At 43.6% G+C, this 13717-nt stretch overlaps 1 long non-coding RNA gene across 1 annotated transcript; it reads right to left on the reverse strand.

The window, feature by feature from the left end:
- Window positions 1-2785: 2785 nt before the first annotated feature.
- Window positions 2786-5914, reverse strand: LOC136964042 (uncharacterized). The gene is made up of 4 exons (XR_010879040.1): window positions 5692-5914; window positions 4008-4099; window positions 3717-3755; window positions 2786-2861 (listed from the first exon to the last, which is right to left on the reverse strand). It is a non-coding gene; the product is annotated as an uncharacterized lncRNA (long non-coding RNA).
- Window positions 5915-13717: the final 7803 nt, after the last annotated feature.

Here is a 13717-nt window from a genome sequence, read left to right on the forward strand (position 1 = left end):
ATTACACTTTGTGACTCCGCCAGTGGCTCCATATGAGCAGGTGCATGGATGAACATAAACAGAGATGTTAAGACACTATTGAGTGCACACTATTGAAAGGCTACTGCACACAGCAACATCGGACCGTAAACTCAAACGTCACAAAAAGCTAACAGTGGACAAACAGCCCGAAAAGAAAAAGGATGTTCGAAATCACACAGTAGGCACGTGTTACATGTTATTTGCCACTAAGAGATGGCCATAGACATGGCTGTACAAAACACAACAGAGGGGAGACTCGTGGTGAAGCGCCTGGGCAGGAAGTCGTGGACTTGGGCCCACACTCCCTGCAGCTGCTGGTGTGTTTGGAAGAGCACAGTAACTAGGAATGTAGCCTAACCTTAAGAACGCAGCTGTAAATCCTGAGGATTGCATTTGGCCAAACAAGTGCTGATTAAAAGCCCAATATGTGTTATTCGGGCCTAGCCTTTCTCAATGGGAAACACGAAACCAGGTGAAGTCTCTGTGGGTCACATTGCTCGGTAAACTATCCTCTGTCTCATGTCTCATGAACTCATGTTGTCATACTTGTAGATTGAGTTACCTTCGTAATGGAATGTAAGCATGCTGCACAAAAAGGTTCTACTGGTACAAGTCCTTCTAGTCGTTGGCTACAATGCCATAAATCCAAACCATGTCTAATTGGAGAAAATTTGGTCTAGCAGTCAAGGCTAAAGAGTATATCTATCTTTGAAGCTTGAGCAGAGATGAGACTCAGACACAACCTTGAAATGAGTGCCATTATTAGCAGAGTAATTATTAGTATTAGTAGCAAATTCTGCTAATAATATTGCCATTATAGCTAAAATGCCTATTAATTCCTAATCCGTTGAACAATTAGAGCATGGCTGTTTTTTTGTAGTCCTTCTTGCTTCCACGGAACAAGACAATTTAACACTCTCTGAGGCAAAAAAAAAAAAAAAGAAGAAGATAGTGGGAGGAGGGAAGAAATCGAGTATTAAGCGACTGGTTCCCTCGCTTCATCTTTATTTTGAATGCAATCCGTCCGTTTTGACTGACAAGCATGACCAAAGCAGATTTGAATGAATAGAGGCAGGGAACAGTCAGGCTTGCGTTGGAGCACTTTATCTGTCTGGGTACAAGTGCATCAAATGGGAGGCAGGATATTATTAAAACATTCTTACTCTGAACTGTGACTTAATAAGCTATGCCGATTAAGAGAACAAAAATATGGCATGCCATCAGGCCATATCTGCCTTCACCCAAATTTCTCAAATGCGGAACACTGGCACCGACAGGACTGAGCTACACTGCTTGTTTGTGCGCAGCTTTTCTCTTCACAAAGGGGAAAATAAACGCTACAGATGGATTTGGTGATCGCCTCCTGAGCTGATGTTTCAGCTTGAAAAGATAAATCAAATAAATATAGCACAGGCCTACACATATGAGATTTAAGGTTTGCTGCTTGCATTTTTTTTATTTTTTTTTGTCAATTCACACTTTATAAAACATTTCCTCCTTATCGCTGCCAACTGCAAGTTGCATGGCAACAGGGTAGAGCAGTTTGGTACCCCCCCACACACACACACCCCACCCCCTCTCTACCCTACAACACAATTCACGGGAAAAACACAGGATCTGAGAGGTTACAAGACGCAGAAAAACATGGCAATTGCCAAGATCGTAAATAGCCGAGTTGAACTTGAAAACAGCGACAGCGAGGGGAAGGATAGGGTATCAAGCCCGTGAAAGAATGATGTGCTCTGTCTCTCTTTGGGTGTTCCCAAAATATCTAATCATATTCCCTCGTCCAGTTCCTGGTTTGGGCCTGCAACTGCATGGGCTTAGCAGAATTGACTGAGCATGTCAACTGAACAACCATGCACAACATAAGAAACAACTTCATAATGGGAAAAGGAACGTCAACAAAAAGCTCTAACTCGTTCTAGATTTTATAAAAAATAAATGTTTGTTTTCCAGCATGTAGGGCCTATTCTCTAGAGGAAGAAAAGCATGGTCATTTTAAATAGCCTTCTGGAACACTTTGGCCTACATTGCATTCTAGCCTAAAACACACAGGAATAGACACTCTCTGTAACTACAGTAGGAAGAAAGGGTGTACAGGTCATATGTTGCGAAAGAGGATTCAAAACCATTGTGGCATAAGGAAGCAGACCTATTTTTGTGTACTATACAATGTACATTTAGGCGTTACGTTACAGAAAAAAATGTGATAGAAAACTGATTTTTTTTTAAGCACAATACCTAATCTCAAAATGGAGTTTCAGAATTGTCCAGACAAAAGCTAGCCAGGAAACCCCATGATGCAAAAGACAACAAGGCCACAACCGAAGAGACAAAGAAGACATTTCAGGAGCTCTCTCTTTCTACCAGCCTGCAAAACGTCACATTTTGCATTCACGCAATCAAGTCTTGACACAAAAAACATGAAGCTAACCCCATTTTGCATTCACACTGATGAGTAGGAGATCTATTCAATGTTAGCATAACCTGACTACATCACTTATCCCTGCATAAGTTGACCACTAATATCAAACTCCAAAAACATAAAGTTCACAAATAAGCTATGATAACATGTGATAGATACACTCTGCCTCTCCCCAGGTTTATCTCTGATGTACAAAGCAACAACAACAAAAAGGGTCAATATCATCCACACTGCCAAAAAGGAGAAATTTGAAAAACGAAAACAAATCCATTTCACCACTCATGTACATGCAACACACCACTGTCATTCTGCTATTAAAATGAGCTATGATTGACGTACTTGAGCCTGAGAAATGTCCACTGCTGAGAGAGGTGGGTCCGTTCTTTCCACTGGTAACAGGAGGGGAAAACATCTAAAAAAAAATGAACAAAATAGAAAAAATAAAAAGACAAGGAAAAAGAAGGAAGAAATCAAACTTCACCAGAAGGACTCATGAATGGGGAAAAAACAATGACCATGTCATGGAATAAATAACATTTTGTGTAATGTACTGGTACAAACTGTTGCTAAGAAAAATCTAATATATTGTCTTTTCCAATACTAACATTATCCTTAATGCCCTTCAGCTCAGTAAGGATATGTGGCCAGTGGGACCTATTTCCAATTGTAAGATTACACCCCAAAATCTGGCCAAACATCCAAAAACTTCAATGGATCTAAAAACAATGTGAAATGCTAAGGTTTAGCTATATTCTTCTCAGAACTTAGTACATAAGACAGAGAAATCATAACATACATTTTTGGCATATAATCTATGACAGAAACTAAGAAAATGTATAAAACATTTTTGGGGGATTTACACTGTGTTGTTTTAAAACAGGTGTTTCATTTTCACAGACAAACGTTGACCATGAATGAGTGCATTATTGGTTCAAGAAAACATGGCCGGGTAGAGGGCCATTTCCTGTCCAAACTTCCGAACACTCTACTACTTAGAGTATACAAAAGGCAATTTAGCCAACTATCAGCAGGTCAGAGAAAGGTTGAATTAAACGCTATTCAAAATATGACACACATATTGGAACAGTGTAAAAATCTCTTTGTGATAAATTGATGTCTATCATTTCTCCTGTATGCACTTGACTGTCAAATCTGCTGTCAACGCTGCCGCAGCAATAGTGAGTACGACAGGGGCAAACTAATACAACATTGTGTAGTCTAAAACAGAATGAAACAAGAAAAAAATACTTAAAATGGGATATACTACCATTGATGTTGGGAACATTTTCAAATCGCTGTTTCGCATCTATAAGACAACAAAATTACTATTGCAATATCATATTTTTCTGCACATGTTTTTGGAGAAAACACTCAATAGACACCACAATTGCTATAACTTTCTTCAGTCAAATTGTTTACGTGATGTTACAGACGTATAGTGAAAAAAAGCACTTTTCATGTGCCTCAATGATGGCAAATTATGAGGCTATGCATATCAAAATGTAAACAGTCGACGTTAGGTCGGTTTAGTCATTGCTATATAGTAACAAATGCTTACCGCACTGAAATCCAATAAGTCGCTTAGTTCTTTGTCTGTCCCTAAGGCAGCCATTCGCTGTTGGTGATGCATTTTAGCAAAATCACACAAACCTAAAAACATGGAAACAAATTGCGGTCAGAAGACGCCAGTTCTCTCAGTGATAGGACGGGAACCTAATCACTATTTCAGATCTTCCTCAAAATCCACAGATGACCGGAGTCGCAAGATTCCACTTTGCGTTTGAACCTATTCTTTCTCAGCTCATCATTATGCAACAGGGGTTTCACAAAATTGACCATTCCAGTGAAATATAATAGTTAGAAGAAAATTACGTGAATCTTGCCCAGGTCCAGCTCAGTGCATAACGCAGTTTAGCCGTGAGATCAAAAAGTGGCAATCCCGTGCAAAGAAAATAAATAAATAAGGCATAACGCATAAAAGACAGCAACAAAATTGTAATGAAGCTGACAGTTTGCAGACCAATCAGACAACTGTAGTATAACCGAATGTCTGTAAATATCATTTTATGTAATGTAATATTTAAGAGGACTTTTTATTAGTTTGCTGCTTACACAGTGCCTAGTCGGGGTAACCCATGTGCGTGGCACCGAACAGCTTATACCGTCTATAGACAGCCACCTAGCTACCCTTTATGTATATCGATTGCCACCATTAAAACAGAAGTCAGTGTTAGTAGGCTAACATTTACTATCCACCGCAAATAAATACTATTTTATATTAGTTGTTGATTATCTGTTTATTAGTTGATGTTCTTTATATACATAAACAACAACCAACACACCCTGCATACATAAGCATATAACGCCTTATTCCATGGATATGTTTTGTACAACTCTAGCGTACATTTCCTCACTTGTTTTTCAAAGCGTTTGCAAGTAACGCCAGCAAAAACCGAGGGGCCGGAGCTCTAGGCTATCAACCTACAAGGACTTATTTGATATCGAGTCTACATTAGCCATCAAATAGACAAGCAAACCGCGGTTATTTAAGCGCACACATAATATTTAGCCAAACAATGTAATCAAACTTGCACCGAATGTGCAGGAACCTTGTTGCGAAAGAGCAGCCTGCAAGGCTGCGTTTTAGCAGACGACATTTCGGACTGCCTTACTACAGCTGTTTGGCATGACATATATTTATTCTCCGTGATAATTCGCATGGTAGATAAAACAACGAATGCAAAATGGTATTTAACTGGTAAGCATGCCTGGCAGCTGGCACTAGGCTTTCTGGACAAGCTAACTTTTTGTCGCGTAATAAATGAAGCTTGTGCGTGTCTATTTGGGGGGACAACGGAATTCTTGGGGTTGCTGTGGACGTGAACTGAACTTCACATGTGCCAACTCCAAACTCAAGCAACTGTGTATGACAGCCCGTATTGATCTATTATAACTGGAGACATGATCATCCAAAAGTTTGCCATGGTCATGAAGATGCTTTGATCATTGCATCCCACTTTCGATGTATGAAAAGCATGTTTAAAACTATATCTTGCTATCTAAAAACAGTTAAGAATGTACACAAAATAATGAACTTGGGGAAATGCGGTGATTTGACTTGGTGGCTAACTTAGCTGCAATATACTTCCATGCACTTCAACACAGCCCTATCAACGTACTTCGTAGTAGCGATGTTCATGTTAGGAAGTTGCACCAACATTATAAAAATAAATGAAATTTACCTTTCTTTGTAGCTACTGTAATCCACAAATGTGTATGTCTTTTATTTGCTCAATAACTGTGTAATAACTAAGGTATAGCTGACGACTTTGACTGCTGCTAGCTGGGGCCAGCCAAAATCTATATCCGACAACGATGTTAGCGGCTACATTTGCTTGAAAATACCACAGGCGTTCCAGTTAATATCAACTTGCAGCAAAACGTAGATGTACATCCAGAAATCGCCTTATATGACACTGTTTCCCTTGTTTTCGGGTTCCAAGTAGTTAGCTACCAAGCTAGCTGGCCACTTTCCATTGCTTTAGTCTAGCTTGTCGCATGTGTCACCGAGGCGCATGCATCACTGTCCCTGGTTCCGTCCACATCCGGGGCATACGTCATCCTCGAAGCCAGGTGACGTCAACTAGAAGCAGAAGATTGGTCTTCAGGATCAGAGGCAGGAGATACTTTGCAGTAAATGTTCAAACGGTCTGTTCACAAGTTTTAGTTATTTTATAGGATATGTTTATTACACCTTCGGTAAAAGGTATAGCCAAGTGATTCTCTGTCCATCTTCAGCACTGTTTTATGAATTTCTTTTTTGTAGACATAACTAAGTTTATTCCTGATTACAACAATGACTGCTCACTGTATTAAGACAAATCTATAGATGTGTGCCCACAACATTTCACCTGCTGTAGACTCTTTAAAAACAAACGCCATATTTCTAACATCCAAGATGGTCCATGAATCAAATGCTCTTGTATAAGGATTATATTTGGATACAATGTACAGCTTGATAAAGAAATCCTTATCTGTACTTCAACATAATAAAAAAGAAGGGCTGCATGTAGGATATTGAATAGCCACATCTATTTATAGTTATGTTACAACAAATGTTAAAAAGCAATACCTTTCAGCTTTTTAATAAGGACATGCCAAAGACTCACACTAAGCCTTTAAGCCTGTGGCACAGAATCTTGACAGAAAGCGCTCCTCTGCAAAGAAGATTTCAGGTTTTCATCATCAGTGTTTTGATAGTTATACTTCATCATAAAGATGGGCGGTAAAAAAAAAAAAAAAAGTTTGGTGGTGACATGACATTGGGTCAATGCTATTGGTTTTTTGAGATTTGTGTCAAAGGCAGGGACAGGCGGTCATTTAAATTTGAGGTTGGGCTCCCATAACAGAGGCACTCGACTGATGTTTGTGTGTGTGTGTGTGTGTGTGTGCATGTGCATGTTGTGCGTGTCTTGTGTGGTTCTAGGGGGGGGCGTGGGGGGGAGAGGGCAGCGGCAAGGGGGGGGGGGGGTTGCGTGGCTGAAAGATTTAATCAAAGGCTACAACATTGAATCTGTGCTTATTAGAGTCTGTGTTGGGTCTTAGTGGGTCAGGGGTATTACATGGGTAACCTTAGGTTATTATACCACAATTAGTGGCCAAATAAGCACTGCCACTGAGCCGTCTCTGTAAAGTATTAGCGGTCACATGGCAAGACATAAAAGGGACAGATCTTTTATAAACATTGTAGTTTCACAGTGTTGGTTCAAGTAAATATCTGTTATTCCCCCATAATGTAAAATACAAGACCCCCTTGGGCACCAGTGCATTATGGCACACTAAATGCCTGTTTGATGAAAGCTAAAGACAAAACATTATTTGGTATGTGAGCTGAGATAGTAATATAAACAAGATGAAGAACAAGCTAGCCCTCGTGGTTTTGCAAACATGTGCACGGTTGGTCATGTTTTGTCTGTACTGAGCTGTGAAAGTGTATTTAATCAGTTTGACACAGAACATTCAGTTGTCTTTGACATATGGAAGCCACAACCCTTCCCAGCCTTACCTCTTATTTAGGCTTGATGTTAGAAGTAAGGATGTTGTTCGTCTCATTTCAGGATGTTCAACGAGCTGATGAAGAGAATACTAGACCGATAAATCAACGATTCACTATTTGCAAAACACAAAAAGTAACAAGCCTAGAGATATAAAGATGGAGAGAAAGGGAGAGAGGGGAGTGCATTTTTAAAAACTGGATATTGTGGTACTCAGGGTTGAGTCATTGGAATGAATTAATGATATAAACACATACAGCCCCTCTGCCTTCAAAACATTTGGTTTGCCAAACACCTGTGGAAGACCGCAGCTGTGGAGAGCAGTGGGAAAAGAAGAGGAACAGTAAAACAGGGCTAATACCCTTTGATAACGGCCAGGGACTGTGCTAGGGCCTGCACTCAGGGATAGAGTTACACCACATTCTTCCCCTAAGGTCCTCCCAGGGAGCACTGACCACAGGCATCTCCAGTCTAAGCAATGAAAGAAATGTGTCCTCTTCTACAGGCTTTGGTCATTCCAAAATGGTGGTCAGCAGCCCACAGCTTTTTCAAGACGTTTTCATCCCTACAAGGTGTTCTTGGGAACAGGATGCCAAGCAGATGGCACAGTGGTTTGTACAGGTATAGTGCTGTACCACTGAGGTCAGGAAATAGGTTCAATTCCAGGGCACACTTTTTTCTCTCAATAGTGCACTGGTCATGAAAAGGAAGTACTATTTTAGAGAAGGAGGAGTTGCATGAGGATGGAACAAATCTAGCCATGAATGAGTGAAAAACAGCTTTTAAAAGTCAGGGATTTAAATGAAATCTGTCGTGTTGCCGAATTGCCAACAAATGCAATATGTCGAGGTGTTAAAACCAATGAGTATCTTGCAAACTAATCCTAAGTATTTGGGGTTCAAATTCATTGCATTTGAAAACTACATAGTATGTTGGCAAGCACACACTCTCAAGTAATTTGTACAGTGAATGAATGAATAATTCCAGGTCAACTTTCCTTGTGATGCAAATTCTAGCATCCAGTAAAGTTCTTGTACTGTACAGTACCTTCACTTGAAGTTACCCCAGAATTGTTGTAAAGAGTTCTTTGACTGTGACCATTATGCTGAAGGGAAGTCTTGCTAGCTCAGCAGGGTCTGGCTCAAAATAACACTGGTGTGGAGAAATGCCACAGACCTCAGAAAGATCTGGAAGCGGATGAACAGGAGGCTATTCTGATGGATCCTCTGAAGAAGCTTTTATTCTGACCACATGCGATCCAATCGTGGGGTGTGTGGTCTTTTCTGATGTTCTATTAAAAGACAGTTTCCACTTCAAAGCAGGCTCTGGCACTCCTACGTTAGTGTGTCAGCTGACATAGGCGGTTGCGTTTTCTTCAGACCACAACTCCTTTAGAACTTTTTTTCAGATGGGGCGATGACTAAGATGACTTCAGAGGGGCTAATAGAGTTTGAACGTTATTTTGGTTTCGATGAAAAGATACCTTTCACGTTATAACAGCGTACACACTGTTACACCCAAGACATGTTACTTACGATGGAGTTGATATTTTGGACTCTCATAAAACAATGTGTTAGGAAAGCATGTGTACCTGCCACTCCTGGGTATATACTGTACACATAGCTACGGTAGCTGAGGGGAGAACCATCCAGGATGCTCTTTTGCTTCAGTGTTTTAGAGCAGGTGTGCTGTGCACCCCCTCTACTCTGTTCAAGTGGGAGGGCCTGTGAGGGAGGGAGGGAGGGGGGGCAGGCCAGTCGGAGTCCACCCAACCCTGAAGGACACACGTTCCCCGATACCTTCCAGGTTACTCCGACTGCAGTGAATGATCCAGCTCGATGAAGCGTTCAAACGCTGACTGACTGACTGCTAAATATTTATTTTTCGAGATGGTAAATGAATCTGAATGGATGTGACGCTCGGGCCTGCTGCTCGATTTGCCGACCCCTAGCATGTCCAGTTCTGTGATGAAAACGAACGTGCCGGCCACTCTAGACACAGAAGCATGGCTCATGGCACAGAAGACGCTCCGTTCCCCTCCACCTGTCTGTCTTTATGTCTCCCTGTCTGCCTGCATGTCTTCTCACCCTGTTTGCCTTTCTGTCTGTCTTCATCTCTCCTTGTCTGCTTGTCTGCCCGTTTCACCTCCCACGGCCTTGCCTGTCTTTGTGTCTCCTTGTCTGTCTGCCTGTCTGTCTTCAGCTCTCCCTGTGTGCCTGTCTTCATCTCTCCCTGTCTGCCTGCCTGTCTCTCTTCATCTCTCGCTGTCTGTCTGCCTGTCTGTCTTCAGCTCTCCCTGTCTGTCTGCCGGGTTTCTGCCTGTCTCGCTGTCTTTATTTGTCCCTGTCTGCCAGTCTTCATTTCTCTGTTTCTCCATTTTTCCCTAGAGGACTGTGCCGTGGGTTTTGAAATCCTTTGTGATATAAATAAATGTTTAAGGGAGATTTCACCGCAGTGCTCATAGTCGCACACGTCATTTTTTAAATTAACAGCTAAAATGTCTTACTTGTTTTAATGAATATGCATCATTAACTGTTGGATGCAAATGTATTATTTGGCACCACCGTCTAAGTACCTTCTGTGGGTTGATATAAACAAAAGGTCATTCATGGGGAGGAATTAGCGCCCAAATTTAATCAGCACCTTTAGTGAGCAGATTGTCGTAATCTCTGTCTGATCCTACATTGCATAACAAAAAACACCGCCCAGGAAAGAAATATCTCTTTACGGGGGTTTTGTCAACAATAAAGTTGTAGGAGCTGATGGCTGACATTTTTCGGGGTGTGTTTGATGAATCTGTAGAGTTCACCAGTCCTCTCCTTAGTGACTTCGGGGTAGGCTGCGGGTCTAGGTGGGTGGTTAACCCTTTGGTGGAGGAGGAGCTCAGCTGGGCCTTGCCCCGTAGGGTGTCTGCCCCCCTTCCTCTCCTGCTTCAGAGGGCAGCTTGGGGAATCGACCCAAACCAATTATCCCTCCTCCACAAACCCCAGAAGCCTGCTGCTAACTGTGGTCCCGCTGTAAAATTAGACACATCATAGTCAACATGGGTGACACCTGTGAAACCAACCGACACAGCCAGTGAACGGGCTCTGTGTTGTTCCTGCATGTTTTTCCAGGTCAGGGTGAGCAGCGAGGCCCCAAGGCCTTCTGACAGAGGAAACACGGAGGCCCCCGAGGTCCTTTGAGCACACAAACACCACAATCACAGATACAAGTCAACCCGTGGCAGGGAGGAGCAGAGGATTTTCACTGGACGACAAGAAGATTCCGGAAGTTCTTTTTCCTCCTTCTTTCCAGTTGGTTGCTCTGTTCGTTGACTTCCAAAGCGGGCGAGATCGAACTTGCGGCCTCGATCGAAATGCGGATGGAGAAATGCCTTCCTCGTTCCGTTCCTCGAATTACTGCCTCAATATTTGAAGGAAAAAAACTTTATTCGTAACATGTGTCAACATCAAAGAGAGAACGCCCCCATCACCCCATGGGGGGACCGTGCGTGTCTGGGTTCAATGTTTGCTGTTGTTTCTCAGGAGTGGGGCGAAGCTGTGACTGACTTCTTTTTAATGGAGTGAAGCATGAAGATGTTCGAATAGTGATAAATTGGAGATCCATTAGTGACACATCAAGCAAACCATGGGAGGCAAATCACTGATGAAATCGCACGCAAACACCAAGAGGGTGAGGGAGACTGGCTGTTCGGTGGTAAGGACGGAATGTCCCGATAGCGTCTTTCGATTTTGCACTGTAGTTCTTTCTTCATCTGACCAAGGTGAGATTCAAACCCTGGTCTCCCGTTTGGAAATGTACCATCAGCATGAGCTAAAACCTTGGTGAATGAGGCCAGTGCGTGTCTTCAAGCCTTATCCTTGTTATTATTACTAAAAAGATCAATGAATACATGAAGAAAGAGAAGAAAAAAGAGAGAGAGAGAGAGAGAGAGAGGGAAACTTTCCTCATTCAAATTTTTCATTCAAGTACAGTCCTCCAACCACCTCCATTGCACTTGCACCACTAGTGATCATGTGCCACCTTTCGGAAAGGAAGGTTGAGGTGGGGGGTTCCAATGAAGTCCTCGGAGCGTATCAGGTCTCTCAGACTACCTCTGCTTGTTTACTTTGGTCAAAGAAATACAGCACCGATGATCACACAGCAAGGTCATCTGAAAAACAAAAGCTGGAATATTTTAGATGGGGTGGGGGTGCGGGAGTGTGTGTGTGTGGGAGGGGGGTGGGGGGGGGGTAAGCTGTGAAAACAAGACAGGCTGTATCACATGGCATGTTTCGACAGTGAGATGTCGAGATGTCTTCCAACAGGAAGAAGCTCAAAACGGCTCGGCGAACTCTCTTGCTCCAAACAGCCGAAAGACCCAAAGTCAACACAGTCAACAAGAGATTTAATCTCACAGGGAAAAACAACAAAAGATAAATCCTCTCAGTGGTTGCGCCACTTCTATGTGTCAAATAAACTGTGTGAAATCATTTACATTTGATCTCCCTATGCAAATTATTTCTCTGAACAAATTGCCTAACGATCCATTGTGTGGCCCGTGACGCTTACTGGCAGGCTCTTGGTTGGTTGTTTGCCTGTCTTGGCACTCGCACCACATTTGCAGATGTTACCCTTATCCCTCTTCATCATTTGCACCTTCAGAGCGGAACAATCCTTTAATTACACACATTTAGGGTTCCCACATTTTTCTCCCGCTGCAGCAGAGCTGATATTGTGGTGTGGTCGCGATTGGCGTGGACCCGTGGCATCGTGGGGGAAACAGGGAGCCACCGGCTTCAACTCGGGGTCCCCTGGAGGCCACCGCCTGCGTCCTCCTCGAGACCGACGAGGCTCGACTCGAAAACCCGGAGAAACCGACGTCCAAAACCCTGAAGAGAGCCCGGGCCTTTCTCTCTGTTATTCAGCTGCGGGCTGGGGGGAAGGTTGTATAATTACAGGTCAGAATGCTTTTCCCCCGCTGCCGTCTTGACTATATCTGCCAAGGGCTGAGGGTGGAGCTGGCTACCCTCGCCCTCCCTCTCCACCCAGCTCTGGGCCGGTGCGGTAGAAACAGCCTTCCCTAAACAGCCCTGCAGGAGTAACCTTGAGAATGACACAGCTCCTCTCTGTTGTCTTTTGCTGGAGAGTCGCTCACCAGAACCCTGTTGTTGTGGTGAGAGACGGACATTTTAATTACCCACAGGCCTCTGCCAGGGTGACGTCATCTCATGGTTGGAATCAACCATGCAGGGACATGGTCACTGAGAGCTGGGTGATGGAGGGCAGTTGGGGATATCCTCAAATGGTCAAAGCGGGAGATATTTTGTGAACCCCTTCCACGCATGGTTCCTTACATGGGATGTGGTCATGTGTTTTAAACTCTCACCATTTTTTCATTCATGAACTTGACAGAAGTTTCCCCTCCCTCACAAGGTGGAGACGGCATCGGCCCCGCACCTCACAGACAGTTTGAGCCGGTTTGCATGCCTCGCTCAAGAGGCACGACTATTACACGCGGAGAAGGTGAAAGACTGTGAGAGAGATGAGCTCTGACAATCGAGTGGTGTAGCCTTCAGAGCCTCATAACAGATGCACTTCTGTCACTGTGGCCGTGTCATCCTGTCAGTCATAAAGGGGTTGACACAGGTGTGTGAGCACCGAGGCACTCCTGAGTGCCCCCCCCCCCCTTCCCTCCCCCCTTTAAACACTGACGAGCTGCTGAAATACCCCCGGGCTCCCCCCCCCCCCCCTCTCCTCCCGGAGATTTAATAACCAGGGATTACAGTGGTACTGTAGTTGTCAGGTGACGGGCCGCGGGGCCAGCGAGGCCCCCTCGACGCAGGTTTATCCAAGCGGTCCCGGGTGTGGCACAAGGCAGCGACACCGGCTCTGCAGGTTGCTAAAGCTGCGTTGGATTAGACGCTTAGCGTGAGAGAGAAGGGGGGGTTGAAAAAACCTCAGCGCTCCCTTGTTGGCGCATCACTGCTCGCAACCTGCAGCACTGACACATCTGTTAGTTTAAAGACCTTTTTTTTTTGCCTCCAAAGTCCAGAGACCAAAGCCACTTCCCAGAGAATGGAAACAGCTGCTGGGAAAATACCTTCACACACACTCATAAACATTATTAAAACCATTAGAGGCTCTGAAACAATGCACTCTGAGGGGGGCTGCGCTTGCGGCCATTGGCGTTTTTACAAGCGTTGGTTTAGAAGAGACACTCATTACAACC

This window comes from Osmerus mordax, chromosome 20 (genome assembly GCF_038355195.1).
Source record: "Osmerus mordax isolate fOsmMor3 chromosome 20, fOsmMor3.pri, whole genome shotgun sequence".
Taxonomy (NCBI): Eukaryota; Metazoa; Chordata; class Actinopteri; order Osmeriformes; family Osmeridae; genus Osmerus; species Osmerus mordax.